The 21,344-nt window shown below is 43.6% G+C and overlaps 1 protein-coding gene across 1 annotated transcript in view; it reads right to left on the reverse strand.

Moving 5' to 3' along the window:
- Positions 1-21,344, reverse strand: part of HHAT (hedgehog acyltransferase) — a 315,369-nt gene that overhangs the window by 198,094 nt on the left and 95,931 nt on the right. The gene's annotated exons all lie outside the window — the stretch shown is intronic.

Genomic DNA, 21,344 nt, shown 5'->3' on the forward strand with positions numbered 1-21,344 from the left:
CGCCAGGCCCTCCTGTCCTCCACCATCCTCAGAAGTCTGCTCAAATTCGTGTTTGTTACATTAGTAACACTGTCCAGCCATCTCATCTTCTGCCGTCCCCTTCTTCTTTTGCCCTCTGTCTTTCCTAGCATCAGGATCTTCTCCAGTGAGTGCTCCCTTCTCATTTGGTGGCCAAAGTATTTGAGCTTCAGCTTCAGCATCTGAACTTCCAGGGAACAGTCTGGGTTGATTTCCCTTAGGACTGACTGATTGGATCTTCTTGCAGTCCAAGGGACTCTCAAGATTCTTCTCCAGCACCACATCTTCAAGGCATCTGTTCTTCTGCACTCAGCCTTCCGTATGGTCCATCTCTCACAGCCATACATTACTACTTGGAATACCATTGCTTTGACTATACAGACTTTTGTTGTCTCTACTTTTTATTATACTGCCCAGGTTCGCCATAGCTGTCATCCCAAAGAGCAAATGTCTTTTAATTTCATGGCTACAGTCACCATCTGCAGTGATCTTGAATCCCATTAATGTGACGTCTGTCACTACTTCCATGTCTTCCCCTTCTATTTGCCAAGGTGTGATGGGGCCAGATGCCATGATCTAAGTTTTTTTGATGTTGAATTTCAAGCCTACTTTTGTGCTCTCCTCTTTCACCCTCAACAAGAGGTTCTTTAGGGCCTCCTCACTTTCTGCCCTTAGAGTAGTGTCATCTGCATATCTGAGGTTGTTGATGTTTTTCCTGGCAATCTTAATTCCGGTTTGTGCTTCATCCAGGCCAGCATTCCGCATGATGTACTCTGCATATAAATTAAGTAAGCAGGGTGACAATATACATCCTTGTCGAACTCCTTTTCCTATTCTAGACCAATCAGTTGTTCCATATCCCGTTCTGACGGTTGCTTCTTGACCCTTATACAGGTTTCTCAGGAGACATGTGAGGTGGTCTGCTACTCCAATCTTTTTAAGGACTTGCCACAGTTTGTTGTGATCCACACAATCAAAGGCTTTAGCATAGTCAATGAAGCAGAAATACACGTTTTTCTGATATTCCCCTGCTTTCTCCATGTTAGCAATCTGATCTCTAGTTCCTCGACCTCTCCGAAACCCAGCTTGAACTTCTGGTAGTTCCTGATCTACATACTGCTGAAGCCTAGCTTGTAAGATCTTTAAGATGACCTTGCTGGCATGTGAAATGAGTGCAATGGTGCGATTGTTTGAACATTCCTTGGCATTACCCTTCTTTGGAATTGGAATATAAACTGATCTTTTCCAATCCTGTGGCCACTGTTGTGTTTTCCAAATTTGTTGACATAATGTGTGCATCACTTTAACAGCATCATCTTTTAGGACTTTGAATAGCTCAACTGGGATAGCATCATCTCCACTCACTTTGTTGTTAGTAATGCTTTCTAAAGCCCATTCAACTTCACACTCCAGGATGTCTGGCTCAAGGTCATCGATTTCACTGTCATAATTGTCCGGGACACTGAGATCCTTCTTGTATAATTCTTCTGTGTATTCTTGCCACCTCTTCCTAATCTCTTCTGCTTCTCTTAGGTCCCTACTATTTTTGTCCTTTATCATGGCCATCTTAGCATGAAACGTTCCCTTGATTTCTCCAATTTTCTTGAAGAGATCCCTTGTCCTTCTCATTCTATTATTTTCCTCTATTGCTTTGCATTGTTCCTTCAGGAAGGCCTCTTTATCTCTCCATGCTGTTCTCTGGAAATCCGCGTTCAGTTGGGTGAATCTTTCCTTTTCACCTTTGCCTTTCGCTTTCCTTCTTTCCTCAGCTATTTGTAAAGCCTCATCAGACAGTCACTTTGCTTTCTTGCATTTCTTTTTCTTTGGGATTGCTGCCTTCTGTATAATGTCACGAACCTCCGTCCATAGTTCTTCCGGCACTTTGTCTATCAACTCTAGTTCCTTAAACCTATTCTTCACCTCCACTGTATATTCATAAGGGATGTGATCAAGGTCAAAGCTGAATGGCCTAATGGCTTCCCCAGTTTTCTTCAGTTTAAGCCTGAATTTTGCAATGAGTAGCTCATGATCTGAGCCGCAGTCAGCTCCAAATCTTGTTTTTGCTGACTGTAAGGAGCTTCTCCATCTTTGACTGCTGAGTATATAATCAATCTGATTTCTGTGTTGCCCATCAGGTGATGTCCACGTGTAGAGTCACCTTTTAGGTTGTTGGAAGAGGGTGTTCGCTATGACCAGCTTGTTCTCTTGGCAAAACTCTATTAGCTTTTTCCCAGCTTCATTTTGTTCTCAAAGGCCAAACTTGTCAGTTGTTCTGGTCGCCTTTTGACTTCCAACTTTGGCATTCCAGTCCCCTATGATGAGGAGGACATCTTTTTTTGGTGTTAATTCTAGAAGGTGTTGTAGATCTTCATAGAACTGGTCCACTTCAGCCTCTTCTGCATCAGTGGTTGGGGCACAGACTTGGATTACCGTGATATTGAATGGTTTCCCTTGGATACAGACCGAGATCATTCTGTCATTTTTGAGACTGTATCCCATTATTGCCTTCTTCACTCTCTTGTTAACTATAAAGGCCACACCTTTTCTTCTACGGGACTCTTGGCCACAATAATAGATATAGTGATCCTCTGAGTTAAATTCACCCATTTCCGTCCATTTTAGTTCACTGATTCCCAAGATGTTGATGTTCAGTCTTGCCATCTCTTGTTTGACTACATCTAGCTTACCTTGATTCATAGATCTTACATTCCACATTTCGATGCAGTATTGTTCTTTGCAGCATCGGACTGTTCTTTCTCCATCAGACACATCCACAGCTGAGCGTCCTTTTGGCTTTGGCCCAGCCGCTTCACTATTTCTGTGGTTACTTGAATGTTCTTCCCCAGTAGCATATTGGGCACCTTCTGACCTGAGGGGCTCATCTTCCAGCACCATATCTTTTAGCCTTTTGTTTCTGTTCATGGGGTTTTCTTGGCAAGGATACTGGAGTAGTTTGCCATTTCCTTCTCCAGTAGATCACATTTAGTCTGGGTTCTCAGCTGTGGCCTGTCCATATTGGCATAGCCCACAGTCTCACTGAACCACGCAAGCCCTCTCACCACGACAAGGCAGCAATCCATGAGAGGGTCCAGAACTTTAGCATTCCTTTATAGCTGGTGTCCTTATATAGGCTAGAAAAAAACCTGTTGACATAAGCTGAGCTAATTTTGAGGTATGCTCGAGTAGGAAGCCAGGATAAGGGGTGAAAAACACTAGGCTGTGAGCTAGAAAGGTGCCCATCTATGTCAGCCATCGTCCATGCAGCTGATACTTTAGTTTCACTTTATTAAGTGCAAGGCATAGAATTAAGTGGCCTCTAAAATATTAATGCAAGGTTTCCCTCTGGTGGTAGCAATGTTGTTTCACAGGTACTTCATACATAACTACATGAAGACAATATGGCAGCCCCCCCACCCCCACAAACTACCACACTTTCCCCACATTTTTGCAATGTATTATTGCTGGCCAAGACAGTGCTTTCTCTCAAACATGATTTGCCAGCCAGATAACATAACACCATTTCAATTTTCCCTTCTTCGGTAAGGTTGTAGAGCAGGTTGTAACTTTGCAGGTAACTGAAGAAAGGATTTGGGATTCCTGTGGTGCAGATCCTGATCTAGGTATGATGACAAGCCTCCTTTGGTAATCACACTTAACAATATAAATCTGGGGATTCACAAGAATAACTGCATTCTGTTGACTTTTTAATAAATCTCAATAGATAGCAAGGGCCACTTGGATATACAGGGACAGAACCAAAGAATATGGTGGCATTAGTTACCTATCACTTTCCAGACACATTTCATGAACTGCTTTCGACCCGTAAAGAGTATATGAAATCCTTTTATTTTAATAATAATTATTATTCATTTATACCACTCGAGTGGGAACCTACATCATCTTACATCATTCTCCTTTCCATCATTTTATCCTCACTGCCAAGAGGGCAGGAACCTGCAACACAGTGTAGTTGAGCCACTAAAGGGCAGTGTGGCTGTGGCTCAGCAGTAGAGAATCAGCTTTTCAGGCAGAAGGCCTTAGGTTCAATCTACAGCATCTCCTATTAAGAAGATCAGGTAACAGCTGTTTGAAAAGACTCTTCCAGAGACTTTGCAGATTCACTACCAGTCAAATAGGCTACATAGCTGTGTATGTGTGTGTGTGTGTGTGTTCAAGAACAGATTAAATGGAATGTAACTACAATAGCTGAATAGGTCAGAGTATGGTGATTTATTGTCAGAGGCAAAAATTAAAGTCCTACACCAGTCATCCTGAAATACACATCTTGTGGCACTGTCTTCGGAGACTAAGAACTATAATTTACTGGCTGGCAGTACCTTTCAACCAGAGGTCCCTGGTATCTCTGTTTCATAAGACCTAGAGCAATGCGACTGGGAAGGACCCAGCCTACACCCTTGGAGACCACTGCTTCTGATATAGATGGGTCAGAACCTTGAACAGATGAAGGCTGCCTTATACTGAGTCAGAAGATCTGTTTGTCAAGGTTGGCACTATCTACTCTGATTGACCCTTTTAACTGGAAATGTCAGGGATTTAACCAAGGATCTTCAGCACATAAAACAAATGCTCTACCACTTAACGATCGTCCCACCTTACATAACATAGCATGAAATAACCAAAAGGAGTTATGGAAAGAAAGATGTGATGAAGATGGAAGAAATCTTCAGTATTCTCACTCCATCTTCCTATGTTAATATAAAATCACAATATTCTAGAAATTTCTTATCCCACAATAAGGTTCTATAATGAGTCAATGCTATAAAGTTTCAAATGCAGAATATAAAGGCTATTTAGCAAAAACAGATCATTATGTTCTTTTTTCCTTCTATGCACATTTTCTTTCTCCTCATGTCCACGTCAAACCAACAGAGGATTGTGCAAGTCTGACAAGCTTCTTTTTAAAGTGCGCTGAAAACGTACAACCCCATGCTTATGAAATAATTGTGAAACCGATTGCCTGGCTTGACGGCATAGCAATGAGCTCTATGCCAATTGAATCCTAATCATTTGGAAGCATAAACTGTCTTGCCGTCTGCCAAAGTCCAAATAAGAGACAAAAGAATATGAAACAAAATGAGGCAGACAAAAGACGCTAGGCAGACAAGCAATTGCAAATAATTTATTTGGGAACTGATACAAATTTTGCATGGCACACATTTAATTGCACCCACAAGGGGTCAAATAACTTTCAAGTAACTCCCCCTATAACTTCACTGGTCTGGAATACAGGCAAATTGACATAGTCTCAAGCACCATGTGCATAAGTTTCAAATACAGCTATCAGAAAACACAAATTATGCTATTGTAAATTATGTAAATTAAAATGTGCTTCCAAATCATTTGCAAGCATTGTTCTCACTGCAACATTTAGGTTGGTTCTCTTTTTCAAAAATTTATTTTTCAAAATATAAAATGCTGAAGAATGATGACACATATCCCGTAATGTACCCAGGCAGGGCTTTTTTTGCAGCAGGAACTCCTTTACATATTAGGCCACACACCCCTGATGTAGCCCGTTTACAGTAGGCCCTGTACTAAGAGCCCTGTACTAAGGCTACATCAGGGGTGTGTGGCCTAATATGCAAAGGAGTTCCTGCTACAAAAAAAGCCCTGTACCGGACACTAAGTATGTAAGAACAAGCTCTGTGAAAGGGGGCAGACAAAATTTACCACTTGAAGCCCCACCCAGTTATTCTCTGAGGCCTGAGAGTTTATTTACTCTGCTCCCTGCACTTCCAAGCTTTTGTAAGAAATGAAGAATTAAAAACTGTCATAGGACAACAAAAACTGGAACATTCAGGAGACTGAAAACATCTTTTAAAATGACATTTCTGTGAACTGAAATAAAAATGTGACAGTCTTGAGTGAACTGGCTCCACCTCAACCTATATGTGATTACCACCACAGTATCAATTTGTATATTGACCCTCCTTCAGATGTATGTGTGTGTGCATGTGTGCGTGTGTGTAAGACAGAAGGCAAAAGATGAGATGGCTGGACACCGTTACTGATATAACTAACATGAATTTGAGCAGACTTTGGAGGATGGTAGAAGACAGGAGGGCCTGCTGTGACTTGGTCCATGGGGTCACAAAGAGTCGGACTCAACTGTGCGACTGAACAACAAAAAATGTATGTGCGTGTGTACAATTTTAAAGTTGTTTTTTTTAATTTTTTTTAATTGTTCAGTGCCTTCGGGGCCCTAGTTGGGTGGAAAGCAGGGTACAAATGTTTTAAATAAACAAAAAATATACAAAGCATACATAGCTTAATCTGCCATCACCATAGCTGAGAATGTTTGAAAAAGCAGTATATCCCACCATTGGAAGAGAACCTACACAAAAAACATTTTATGTGTATAGACATGGTGCTCATGAGCTGGCAAACATGTGGAAGAATGACACCAGCACACTTATGCCTGTTCTCCTTCTAAATACACTGATTTCAATGTGCTTAATGCTGTTTGAAAGGGGCTCATGAAATTCCATAATGGATCACCAAATCAAACAAGATAGGATTACAGCCAGAAAAGCATTCAAAACTTCCTACTTATATAGCACCACAACTTCATCACAAATTTACCGCTACAGAAAAGAACACATTTAGAATAAGAAATTAGAGATAAAAGCATGTCTTAGACCTTCCTCAGCTCTCAGGAATCACAGGACTCAAAAAGCCAGCCATGGAGTCTAGCACCAGTTTCTTACTCACTCCCTCAGCACAAGAATGATGGGCAGCAAAACTGGAGAATGTAGTCCTCAGGCTGCCAGTGGAAAATTCTAGGTGAAAATATATTCCATAAACTAAGCAGACCCATTCACTTTCTCTCCTTCTACATTTACATGCCCCATTTCAAAACGTATTGTATGAGGAGCTTTATGTAAAAAAAAATAACATTAAATAATATAAACTCCAGTGCTTGATGTTACTCTCTAATCTGAGTACAAAGTCACCTGACAAAATCTTGAGGTCATCCCTCAGTTCATATTACACTCCACACTCCACACCCATAACCCACCAGGCAGATCTCTTGCTTAGAAACTGGGGTGTGTGTTTGTACACAGGATGTGTACGTATATGTGTTACACATGTATGCAGTTAAGAATGAGAAAAAGTTCACACAGGTTCTTTGAAGATTTAACATAAAATGAAATGAAATTTACACTATAAACTCAACTGCTGGATAGGAGTTGATCCCTACCCATTCCATGCAAAAAATAAATTATGAGTGTTCAGTTTCTGATATGAGCCTCATTTCCGACAGTGCCTCACAACCGACAGCACAGTGCCCATTTCATATCTTGCCTCTAATGGGTGTTGATGTCCATACTGAATGATAGTTCTAAAGCCCTGATGAGAATCATCTACTGGGGTGATTAAAATGCTGCAGAACCTTCACACAAACAAGGATCCTCAACCATCACACTGCACTGAAACCACCTTTGTAAATTCAAGCCACACAACCACATACAACTCTACAGTCTACTCATCCTGTCTCATATACTCTGACTTACTGAGACCAAGACATCTGGTTTTTCTGGCTTACTGTGACCAAGACATCAGGTGCACAGAACAACTCATTTGAGTAACCTGAATAAATGAGATGTTGCTCTGTAGTAGATTAGGGGTGGGCACAAATCAAAGCATGAATAATGATTAATGCCTAAAATAGCTGATTTGCGGTTCATTCTGAATCGATTTGGGTACTCACAGTATGCACAACTCGCAAAACAAAGTGGTTTGTCTGTGTCGTTATCAGTGGGGGATCCTCCTCACATGCCACGACATGCCTGGCATGATAACATCACCCAGAAGTAATGCTATCACACCAGGTATGTCACCCCAGCAAATGTGCCCAGTGCAATAGTGTCACTTCTGGGTGACGTCATCACGCCGGGCACATTTGCAATGCAATGCGACTTTCTATCCCTCCCAAACCAAATGAACCAATGAACCACAATTTGTTCAGAAAATTTTTTAAAAATGAAACGAAATGAACCACTGAATTGGGCAAACTAACAAATCACTAAACAAAACAAACCACCATTTTTGCATTTCATATCTATCCCCAATCTAGATCCATGAATACGAAATGTTGGCGATTCACACTGTCATGAGCCCTGAGGAGGGGGAGCTGGAAGGGTTTACAGACCAGGAAGAATAGCCTTCCAGAGCCTCAGCCGAACAACCAACAGCTGGCCCATCAATCACTCTCCCCACATTCCAGGCACTAGCTCTGGCTGTTGACAATCAGTCTCCTCCAAGCTCTCCCCCTCCCATCTCAAGAATGTGGAGCCAGCTTCGGAAAACACTCTCAGAACGCAGGCATGAGGCACACCAATGCTTCTGATCTCTTAGCCCCGAGTTCTAGGAAAATTACGGCCACTCAGGGAGCAGGCTGATTGAGGCTCTCATATATATAACTCACACCTGGGACTTGGCAACCTCATGGAAGCAACAAGTCGATTCTCTGGCTTGCATCTACACTTCTTCCTGATTCTAGCTCCTGACCGGTTTGAAGTCCTTGGCACCCTGACCCTTTGGCTTTGGATACTGACTTCTGCTTCTGGTTTGCGATTTTGCTTTGGTGACTCGGCTCCTGCTTGACTTCCTGGACTTTGACCTTGGACCACCTTTGGACTCCTGCCTGCCTGCACCCTAAGAACGTGACACACACATTTAGCTCCATCCAGTTTCTTTAAAAATGCTTCCAATCAGAACAATCATTTGTATGTCTACACTGACACCCAGATAAATGTGCACAGGATTGCATTCTAAGTCACATAGTTGACAATCGAACAAGGTAATTCCTGGAGAAAACCTTTCTTCTTTGGTGGGTGCTTTAATGCTTAATCAGGAGCATAGGATGTATCCCTGTTAAATGTATCCCACTAACTTATGAAATAGGATGCACATTCCACATTTATGCCAGCAGTCCAGCCTGCATTGATTTAGTACCAGCCATTTGTCTGGCAGAAGAAAAAAAGAAAAACCCCTATTATATGGATTTTGGAGGCACTGAAATTCTATCCCAAAGTTAATGAAAGTACAGGCAACTTAACAATTATTTTAGATGTTTACTGATATCCAAAATATCCTGTAAGAGCTTTTGCGAACAACTAGGGCCTGTGTGACTTCTATTCCAACAGATGTAACGTGTTGAAAATAATACTACTCCAGAAGACTCCCTGGCTTCATAGCGGACTCAGAAAGAAAAATACAGAGGAAATCCTCATAAGTCACACAGAGATCATGGAAGCCCCACACAGCCTTTAGACCTCAGCCACGGTTATTAAAAAAAATTACTTGAAATGCCCCAGGTGAGCTTCTGTTACCATTTACATTCTGTTACTTCTGCCCCAAAACAACTGGTTATAATTAATTAGGCATGGAAACACTGAAGTAAGATGATAACTGCTCCTTGTTTAATCTTGGCTTTGCCACTCCAGCAGTTTTCAAAAGTTAAATGTTGTATTTACATTTACAAGAACTTTGCCTTTACTTTTGCAACATGTTCACCAGCTAATTCCCTATATAGCAAACAGACTGCACCCATCTTCTCTAAACCTGTGATTTAGATTTCACTCCCTGGAGACTGTAAAAGGAAACTAGTGGCAGAAAACAATTTATATCAACCATTGTTGTTTTCTAAATACCATACCAAACCTTTAAGGGCATAACATTTGCAAATGAGAAATTTTCTAAATACAAAAATCATTTTTGTATTTTTGTACATGCCACGTTTCTGCAAGAAATATTCTAATATAATGTAAGGGGATTTGGATTACAGTCATAGACTGATTCCTCACTATCAGTTACTCTGCCCCCAGGCTTCTGCTATCCCCAGCTCAAGTGATCAATTCCCCACCAGTTGCTGCGCAGGTGCATTTTGATCTGTGGCTCCCTCTAATTTCTCTCACAGCTCCCAGAACTCTAAAAACAAGAACAGGAAACTGCTAGAGAAATTGGAGGGAGCCACAACTCAAAATGTGCCCACACAGTAACTGGTGGGAAATTGATCACTTGAGCCGGGGGAAGCAGAAGCCTGGGGGGTGAAGCAACTGTTGGTGAGGAATCAGTAATAGTTTAAATGCCTATGGAACTGAAAAGATCAAACTTCTTTTAGGCAAGACATTCCACTACTCGGTTTCATCACAACAGTCAAGCTCAACCTGCATTTCGGTATCCACAGAAGTAGGGTGGCCATAATGTCTGAAGGTCAGCCAGGGACACCTTTGGGGGGGGGGGAAGGCAGGGGTGCACGCGCGCAAAGCGCGCGTGCCACCGGAAACAGGAAGTGATGTCACTTCCGGTGACGTCACTTCCGGTGACGGCGTGCCGTCGCCGGAAACAGGAAGTGACGTCACTTCCGGTGATGTCACTTCCAGTGACGGGGGTGCCGTTGGAAACAGGAAGTGACGTCACTTCCGGTGACGGGGTGCCGCCGCCGGAAACAGGAAGTGGTGTCACTTCCGGTGACATCATTTCTCCCACGCCACCTGCCGGAAACAGGAAGTGACATCACTTCCTGTGACATCATTTCCCCCAAATGACATCATTTCCCCCAAATGCCACTGCCGGAAACAGGAAGTGACTTCACAGCACTTCCTGTGACGTCCCCAAAAATCCCCCAAATATCACCGCCGGAAACACCAAGATTATTTATAGAGAGGGAAAGGGGGAAGTAAAGTTAAATGAAACTCTATTTTTACTTTTTTCAAAGTGAGAAGACTAGAGAGAACGGGTTCCATGCTGAGAAGCCAGTCAGATTCCAGTGAGATTCCAGTGAGACTGTGCTGCTTAATGCAGCCTATTTATTTTGTCCTGTTTGCTCTGTTGGCTCTATCTGCGCCACCTTCATCACTTTCGGGGTGTGGATCCCCCAGTGGGGTGGTCTCCCGACTCCCTCCGCCGGCTGTTTCTGATAGCCCTGCGCCCCCTCTTTCATTTGATATGTGTCCCGTGCGGGTGCCACCCTCCAGCCGGGAGATGCCGCAAAATGAGTCCCCTTGAGGCTTATGGCGGCAGGGCTCGGGGGAAGCGAGCTAGACTGCTGTTCTTTTGAGGGTTTATAGAGTGTTTCGAGCCCGTCCCTGTGGCATCGGTCCCATCGTTGTGGGACCCAGGGGGCCGGCGCAGCGGCACGCCGAAGCAGCCTGTCACTAATAACACAGGTCGAGATGCAGGACAGGAACCCGGAAGTGACCGACAGGCTGCTTCAGGGAAGGAAGGAAGGAAGGAAGGAAGGAAGGAAGGAAGGAAGGAAGGAAGGAAGGAAGGAAGGAAGGAAGGAAGGAAGGAAGGAAGGAAGGAAGGAAGGAAGGAAGGAAGGAAGGAAGGCCGCCCCCTCCCGCCAGCCGCCCCCCCCGCTTTCGGCCCCCTCCCTGCTTACCTTCATCCAGGGCGGGTGGTGGCCTCTCCTCCGGGCGGCTGGTGCTGCTGGCGGGGCTGGCGGCGGCTGCGGAGGCCGGGGAGGGCCTCCGCTGGTCTCTGGAGGGCCTCCAGGGACCAGCGCCGGCCTCTCCGCGGCCTCCAGGGACCAGCGGAGGCCGCGGAGAGGCCTCCGCTGGTCGGCGCTGGTCTCTGAAGGGCCTCCAGGGACCAGCGCTGGCCTCTCCGCAGCCTCCGCTGCTCGCTGGAGGCCCTCCAGAGTCTCTGGAGGGCCTCCAGGGACCAGCGCCGGCCTCTCCGCGGCCTCCGCTGCTCGCTGGAGACCCTCCAGAGTCTCTGGAGGGCCTCCAGCGACCAGCGGAGGCCGCGGAGAGGCCTCCGCCGCCGCCGGGCCCCGCGCGCGGGCGGGGAAGGTGGCCCACCGCCTCCGGGGCTGGCTAAACCGGGACCTCTAATGGTCCCGGTATAGCCAGCCCGGGAGGCGGGAATAGGGGGCCAGAACCGGGACATTCCCGGGTGCCCGGGACGGTCTGGCCACCCTAGAACTTGTAATTCAATTTGATTCACTTATTTTATTTGTGGATTTTACTATACTTATATGCCATTCTTCTCAGCTATGCTGATATGGGCCTCTCATCCACTACTTCACTTACTCAGGCACTGAGATGGTTAAACTTGATCAGTTATAACAGTGTTACAGGAAGCACAAGGCATTTCCTGACCTTTCAGTAGAGAAATCTCTTATGAATGTTAGCCACTGTGAAATATGTACAAGTTAGTGGCCACCTAGTGGCCAGTTTCAGATAGTTTGGTTTAGAATTCTGACTAGACATGCTGTGGGAAAAGATAAAAGGCCAACTCCCACATCCTTTGTTTCCACAACTGCAGGTACACATTCTGCCAAGACACCTTTGCTATCTGGAGCCAGCTGGAACCAGGAACATTAGCAGTTTCACTCGGGCATTCAAAAACAGCTCCCAAACCTAGAAAAGTACTGGCTTCATGGCCACAAAAACTTTCCTTGGGGGGGGGGGGAAGAGATGTTTGTCATAGTTCTTTCTATTATGCCTTTTTAAAAAATGTTCCTTTCTGGCCTCTCTTTTCTTCTCTTTCTGCATTTATATTACTTGTTATAAGTCATAAGTGAAAGGGAGAGAAGTGTAATATATTTTCACAAGTGGAAACCAGCAATGATTTGCAGAAGGCATCTCACTTCCCCCCTTTTCTACTATTTACTCTTTACCCCCATGGCACAGAGTGTTAAAGCTGCAGTACTGCAGTCCTAAGCTCTGTTCATGACCTGAGTTTGATCCCCAGTGGAAGCTGGGTTTTCAGGTAGCCGGCTCAAGGTTGACTCAGTCTTCCATCCTTCCAAGGTTGGTAAAATGAGTACCCAGCTTGCTGGGATGAAAGCGTAGATGACTGGGGAAGGCAATGGCAAACCATCCCGTAAAAAGTCTGCAGTGAAAATGTGTGAAAGCAACATCACCCCAGAGTCGGAAACGACTGCTGCTTGCACAGGGGACCTTTCCTTTTCCTTTCATGAAAGCCCCCATAGTCTCTACACCTTCCCGCTTCCTTCTCTTCTAGTGTTACCAACCTCCAGGTGGGGCTTCAGATTTCATGGAATCACAACAGGTCTCCCAGCTACAGAGATTAGTTCCCTTTAGGGTTGCCAGATCAAGGTTGGGAAATCCATGGAAATCATACCCCTCTAAGACCCCTCTCCTCCTCAGACACCCCAGGCTCCCCCACCAGTTTCTAGGAATTTCCTAACCTCTTTTCCTCCTTTTGGCAATCCCCATATCTTATGTCCCATTGAAGCCTCTCTCCTTCCCAAACATTGCCCTTCTCAGACTCCAATAGAAAATCTTCAGGAATTTCCCAACCTGGAGCTGGGAACCCTATGCCCGGGCCTGGCCACAATGAGTCCTCCCTCAAAGATCAAAATATGCCTGGAAAGGGTCCTGCTTCTTCCTCCTACCTTTTCTGACAGAGTCAAGCCTGGAATATTGTGGTTGCCGCTGAGGGAATCAGTTGCTTAAAGCTACAGGTGCTCCTTTTCGCATGTTTTAAACTGCCCAGTGGGGTTTTTTTTAGATCTCTATATTCTTCTACAAACCTAAGGACCTGTTGAGAGCCAGTTTGGTGTGGTGGTTAAGTGCACAGACTCTAATCTGGGAGAACCAGGTTTGATTCCACATGCACCTGCTGAGAGACCTTGGATCAGTCATAGTTCTTCAAAGAGCTGCTCTCTTAAGAGCAGTTCTTGAAAGAGCTTTCTCAGCTCAGCCTACCTCACAGGGTGTCTGCTGTGGGGAGAGGAAGGGAAAGGAGACTGTAAGCCACTCTGAGACTCCAAGCAAAGGTCAGGGTATAAATCCAATCTCCTCCTCTTCCTTATTCGTAGAAATGTATGTCTTGCCCACTCACAGTTAAGTATCCAAACTATCTGGACTTCACTATTAGAATATAAGATATTAGTTGTCACCTAGTGGCCAGGTGACCGATATTTTGAAGTAGAAATCAATCTTGGCATGCACCCCAGGAAGGGAGGTAAGGCTTTTTCAGAGGTTTCCTAGGATGGATGCCTGTCTGAGGTCTTGTGTACTGTGACTAAAATAAAGCAGATATACCCTTGCTTTGCTGATACAGACTCCTGATATTACATTTAGTAAGAACAAAGGCTGAATTCAGATGACATAAACCTCAGTTGTTTATGATGAGAATTAGACACACTTTCTTTCTTCTCCCCATGCATTCCTGGAACCAGAGAGGATTGTGGTGAGAACCAGAGAGAATTGTGAGGAACTCCAAAGGGATCTGTTGAGGCTGGGTGAGTGGGCGTCAATGTGGCAGATGCGGTTCAATGTGGCCAAGTGCAAAGTAATGCACATTGGGGCCAAGAATCCCAGCTACAAATGCAAGTTGATGGGGTGTGAACTGGCAGAGGCTGACCAAGACCAAGAGAGAGATCTTGGGGTCGTGGTAGATAACTCACTGAAAATGTCAAGACAGTGTGCGTCTGCAATAAAAAAGGCCAACGCCATGCTGGGAATTATTAGGAAGGGAATTGAAAACAAATCAGCCAGTATCATAATGCCCCTGTATAAATCGATGGTGCGGTCTCATTTGGAGTACTGTGTGCAGTTCTGGTCGCCGCACCTCAAAAAGGATATTATAGCATTGGAGAAAGTCCAGAGAAGGGCAACTAGAATGATTAAAGGGCTGGAGAACTTACCCTATGAAGAAAGGCTGAAACGCTTGGGACTCTTTAGCTTGGAGAAACATCGACTGCGGGGTGACATGATAGAGGTTTACAAGATAATGCATGGGATGGAGAAAGTAGAGAAAGAAGTACTTTTCTCCCTTTCTCACAACACAAGAACTCGTGGGCATTCGATGAAATTGCTGAGCAGACAGGTTAAAACGGATAAAAGGAAGTACTTCTTCACCCAAAGGGTGATTAACATGTGGAATTCACTGCCACAGAAGGTGGTGGCGGCCACAAGTATAGCCACCTTCAAGAAGGGTTTAGATAAAAATAAGGAGCACAGGTCCATCAGTAGCTATTAGCCACAGTGTATGTGTGTATATAAAATTTTTTGCCACTGTGTGACACAGAGTGTTGGACTTGATGGGCCGTTGGCCTGATCCAACATGGCTTCTCTTATGTTCTTATGTCTGGGCTAAATGACAATCTGCAGTTTGTTCCCCTATCTATAAACTAAGATGGGGTTGCAACCTAGGGCTACCAATCTCCCAGGAGCTACAGCTGCTTTCCTGAGCAGTTCCCCTGGAGGAAACAGCAGCTTTAGAGAGCAGACTCTATGGCATCACATGCCCACTGAACTCTCTCCAGACTCCACCTGCCCCAGGCACAGCTCTTAATCTTCAGGAATTTCCCAAACTGCAGTTGTCAACCCTAATCCAAGCAGAATGTGCAAACAGCTAGCAAGTACATGAAAATACATGTACTTAACAATGGCTTATCTCTATTAGAAGGAAGACACATATCCTATGAAAGGAGGGAATAAATATACTTACTTTTCAAAATCCTACAGAAAAACAAGCTGATTTTTCAGTATGCTATGTGACTCATAATGACTTTTCTCTGGCTAAACAGTGTTGACTTACCAGAAGCTCTACCAACCCTGTTTTTTTGCCAGTTCCATACAGAAAACACTTAGCAACCCAACAGATGGTCCATTATACAAATTCTGTTAGTCTTTGAGTAGTACTGGAATAGGCAGGGGCCTGTGGGAGTGCCAATCCCAAACAGAATGATAACAAAGGATAACTAGGCTGGAACACACTCCTTCCTTTGTATCTTTTGTCTCTAAAGGGGGGAACTAGGGAGAACCTCTATTTAGCTTCTTTTTTTGTAAGCCAAAATCTACTTTCATACACAGGTGCTTTATTCTTATGGAACAAAAAAGGAAGGCACATCAAAACTGCTTTTTGTATTTTTTTCTTCTTTTATGCTTTTATTAGATGAAAACAAACAGACAGATATAAAAGCACAATTATCCTTAAAACAACATCACATCATCTTTAAAACAAGAGTAAATGCACAAACATAACAGGGAATACTCAAACCAAGCAAATGATTTAAGAGCACCTGATACTACAGTATTGTTGAAGTTCTATACACTGCATCAATAATCTAGATAGGATACCACAGGGATTCATATGAGATCAGGTCAAAATTATAACAAATGGTTTAAATGTATGCAAAGCATGTATCAGAAGAAGAGATTGGATTTATACGCCGCCCATCACTCAGAGTCTCAAAGTGTCTTTTTCCCCTTCCCCTCCCCACAACAAACATCTGTGAGGTAGGTGGGAAAGAGAGTTCTCCAAGAACTGCTCTTGAGAAAACAGCACTGAAAGAGTTATGACTGACTCAAGGTCACCCCAGCAGCTGCAAGTAGAGGAGTGAGGAATCAAACCCAGTTCTTCCAGATTAGAGTCCACACACTTAATCACTACACCAAACTGGCTTAATGTTTCATTATTAATGCTATATCCCATGTCATAATTTACACTTGAGTATTTGGCAGCTGTACAACTCCAGGCTTTATTAGATTATCTGGGTCCATTTCAATCTAGATTCTAACCTGGACCAGTCCAGTGTTTTTTCTAGTCCAGAAACCTATTTCACAAAGTAAATAACCAGTTACCCTGAACAAACATGACAATGAGACCAAGGCCTTCCCTGATGTTGCCCCCAACACTAGTAATTCAGAGATCTGCTGCGTATAACTCTGGAGGTTCTTTTTAGTTAAGCAGCAGAAGAAGAAGATATTGGATTTATATCCTGCCCTCCACTCCAAAGAGTCTCAGAGCGGCTCACAATCTCCTTTACCTTCCTCCCCCACAACAGACACCCTGTGAGGTGGGTGGGGCTGGAAGGGCTCTCACAGCAGCTGCCCTTTAAGGACAACCTCTGTCAGAGCTATGGCTGACCCAAGGCCATGCTAGGAGGTGCAAGTGGAGGAGTGGGGAATCAAACCCGGTTCTCCCAGATAAGAGACCGCACACTTAACCACGACACCAAACTGGCTCTCTATAGCTAATCCCCTTTTAAAGCCATCTATTTATGTGGTTGTCACTATATCTAGGGTAATTATTTTCTTTTATCTATCATAAATCTACTGCCCATAAACTTCATTGGATGTTCTAGAAATTACAAGGGTGCTTTCTCCACTCCAACTGGTTTGTCTTGTCCGCAAAGGTCAATCCAATTGCAAAAGATTGCTAAATTCTGATGAAGTATCGGGTTTTGGAACTGAATCTCCCTTGGCTGCCCTGGTCCTGTTTACACTGGAGTGTAAACCACCAGGTAAAGATTCTGTCTTTATCATATAACCCATAAGAACGTAAGAACATAAGAGAAGCCATGTTAGATCAGGCCAATGGCCCATCCAGTCCAACACTCTGTGTCACACAGTGGCAAAAATTTTATATATATATATATACACACACACACACACTGTGGCTAATAGCCACTGATGGACCTCTGCTCCATATTTTTATCTAAATCCCTCTTGAAGGTGGCTATGCTTGTGGCCGCCACCACCTCCTGTGGCAGTGAATTCCACATGTTAATCACCCTTTGGGTGAAGAAGTACTTCCTTTTATCCGTTTTAACCTGTCTACTCAGCAATTTCATCGAATGCCTACGAGTTCTTATATTGTGAGAAAAGGAGAAAAGTACTTCTTTCTCCACTTTCTCCATCCCATGCATTATCTTGTAAATCTTGTTTACATTATCTTGTAAACAGGTTAGTGAGGCAAGATCTTCCATTACAGAACCCATGCTGAGTCTTCCTCAATAACCCGTGTCCATCAATGTGCCTACTCATTCTGTCCTTGATAATGCTTTCTACCAACTTTCCTGGTATTGAAGTCAGACTGACTGGCCTGTAATTTCCCGGATCTCTTCTGGAACCCTTTTTAAAGATGGGAGTGACATTTGCTACCTTCCAGTCCTCAGGAACGGAGGCAGATTTCAATGAAAGATTACAGATTTTTGTTGGAAGATCCACAAGTTCAACTTCGAGTTCTTTCAGAACTCTCGGATGTATGCCATCCGGACCCGGTGACTTATTAGTTTTTAATTCATCCATCAGTTGTAGGACCTCCTCTTTTGTCACCTCAATCTGACTCAGGTCTTTCAATACCCCTTCCAAAATTAGTGGTTCTGGGGTGGGCAAAAAGTTCTCATCTTCCACAGTGAAGACGGAGGCAAAAAATTCATTCAGCTTCTCAGCCATTTCCCTATCCTCCTTCAGTAATCCTTTTACCCCACGGTCATCCAAGGGCCCCACTGCCTCCCTGGCTGGTTTCCTGCTTCTAATATATTTGAAGAAATTTTTATTGTTGGTCTTCATGTTTTTTGTAATATGCTCCTCATAGTCCCTTTTTGCCTGCCTGATCACAGTCTTGATTTGCCACAGCCTGTGTTCCCTTTTACTAATCTCACTTGGACTGGTTTTCCACCGCTTAAAGGAGTCCTTCTTACCTTTTACAGCTTCCATTACTTTGTTTGTTAACCATGCAGGCCTTTTCTTATGCCTGTTTGTGCCTTTCCTAACTTGTGGTATGTATTTTATCTGAGCTTCTAGGATTATAGTTTTAAATAGTCTCCAAGCTTCCCCAAGGGTTTTGACCATATTTACCTTTCCTTTCAGTTTCCTCCTCGCATACCAACTCATCTCAGTGAATTTACCCCTTTTAAAGTTAAACGTGGTTGTGGCAGTCTTTTTGGGCCCGCCACCTTCCTCCTGCCGCCTCGAGACTCTGGTAGACAGTCCATACTGTTTGTTACCATCACAGTGGACAACTCTGATCCGTTACCCGGTAAAAAAATAGCAGCCAATCCTTCATCTCCTTGAGACGAGTCGTCCCGAACCAGAGACATTTCATCTCCTGTCGGCTTTCCCCCAAGATTTAGTTTAAAAACTGCTCTGCCACCTTTTTGATTTTAAGCGTCAGCAGCCTGGTTCCATCCGGGGACAAGTGGAGACCGTCTCTTTTGTACAGCTCCCGCTTGTTCCAGAAAGTATCCCAGTGATTAACAAACATAAACCCTTCCTCCTTACACCATCATCTCATCCACACATTGAGACTTCTAATTTGTGCCTGTCTCTCCTGCCCTGCACATGGAACAGGTAGTACTTCTGAGAACCCAATTTCTCTAGTAAATCAGGCCTTTAAAATATTAGTGACTGTAGTGGTGAGTAGATTATGTGAACTGAGAGATAAATCTATTTGTAGAAAGTAAGGATTTGTAAAGAAAAGGCAGGGAACATATGATATACAAGGTTGACAAATATTTTTCATTAGTTGCAAAATAATTTAACAATCCAGGAGCTTCTTTGGTTTTGTATATGGATAAGCTTTTGACTGAATGTTATGACAGAGCTTTTAAAATCATTTAAGTTTTATTATTGTTTTATATGAAGGACTTTAAACAAGACTTTTTATAATAATTTCATGGTAGACTGAATATTAATAGATAAATTGTGGAAAAATTAAATTTAGCCACGGGTACCAGATGATTTCTAATGGCAGAAAGTGAGGAGGACCTAAAGAACCTCTTGTTAAGGGTGAAAGAGGAGAGCACAAAAGTAGGCTTGAAACTCAACATCAAAAAAACTAAGATCATGGCATCTGGCCTCATCACACCTTGGTGAATAGAAGGGTAAGACATGGAAGTAGTGACAGACTTCACATTTCTGGGATCCAAGATCACTGAAGATGGTGACTGTAGCCATGAAATTAAAAGACGTTTGCTCCTTGGGAGGAAAGCTATGGCGAACCTGGGCAGTATAATAAAAAGTAGAGACATCACCCTGCCAACAAAAGTCCATATAGTCAAAGCAATGGTATTCCCAGTAGTAATTTATGGCTGTGAGAGCTGGACCATAAGGAAGTCCAAGCGCAGAAGAATAGATGTTTTTGAGACGTGGTGCTGGAGAAGAATCTTGAGAGTCCCTTGGAATGCAAGAAGATCAAATCAGTCAGCCCTAAGGGAAATCAAACCTGACTGTTCCCTGGAAAGTCAGATGCTGAAGCTCAAATACTTTGGCCACCAAATGAGAAGGGAGCACTCACTGGAGAAGATCCTGATGCTGGGAAAGGCAGAAGGCAAAAGAAGAAGGGGACAGCAAAAGATGAGATGGCTTGACAGTGTTACTGATATAACTAACATGAATTTGAGCAGACTTCGGAGGATGGTGGAAGACAGGAGGGCCTGGCGTGACTTTGTTCATGGGGTCGCAAAGAGTCGGACTCGACTGTGTGACTGAACAACAAAAACCAGGTCAAGGATGTCCACTATCCTCACTGCTTTTTATTTTATGTCTAGAATTGGTGGCTTTTCAAATCATTGTTGAATGTGTATTGATTTTTTCTCTTATTGATAATTTATTTAGGATCTATATACGCATTTCATTATTGGTATCTTCTTTATTGGTATTTTATTTAGAAGCCTGATTGAAAGGCAGAGTATAATTTTTTTAATAAATCAATAAAGCATATGGATATGGCACCTCCAACAATCCCCTGAAAAGGATAGCTGTTGTGTAAAAGCAGCAAACATCAGAATCCTGAGGAGGCCAGCAGGACGCTGGCTCAAGCAGACACCAAGTCAGCAGCTGATGTCATCAAAGGGAAACCAATTCACCAAGGGCTATAAAAAGCAAAATCAGGGATGCAGACACATTCTAGATGCTTTGTGACCAAAAAAAGGACCCCCTCCCCAACCAGTATTCCCATTTATGTAATCATAAAACAAGCCATCACAGGTACTGCAATACCAATCCAGTGAACATAAGAACATAAGAGAAGCCATGTTGGATCAGGCCAATGGCCCATCCAGTCCAACACTCTGTGTCACACAGTGGCAAAAAATTTTATATATACACACACACTGTGGCTAATAGCCACTGATGGACCTCTGCTCCATATTTTTATCTAAACCCCTCTTGAAGGTGGCTATACTTGTGGCTATGCTTGTGTATGCTTGTGTGCTAACCACTAGGTCTCTATAGTACCACTGAACCCCTCATTTGTCCTAAGTTACCTTACATTTGGCTTCAATTTTTTTTTTTTTTTTTTTTAGTATATTTCTATTTTGCCCATTCCCTGTAGGGCTCAGGGCAGAGTACAACATATAATAAAACAATAAAATACAATAAAAACATTCTATAAACAGACAATGCAACAGCACTCAGATTACCATGTCATCACATATTGCCCAGCCTAGTCAGCTCACATCATGATATCTCATAGAGATGGCAGTTTTTATTCCAGTTCCTAGCACAGATGACAGTGCTGGCTGGGGAGGCCAACCAGATCAAGAATAGATGCCCACAGCCTCAGCTAAAAGCCTGGCGGAACAGCTC

This window comes from Heteronotia binoei, chromosome 1 (genome assembly GCF_032191835.1).
Source record: "Heteronotia binoei isolate CCM8104 ecotype False Entrance Well chromosome 1, APGP_CSIRO_Hbin_v1, whole genome shotgun sequence".
In the NCBI taxonomy this organism is placed as follows: domain Eukaryota; kingdom Metazoa; phylum Chordata; class Lepidosauria; order Squamata; family Gekkonidae; genus Heteronotia; species Heteronotia binoei.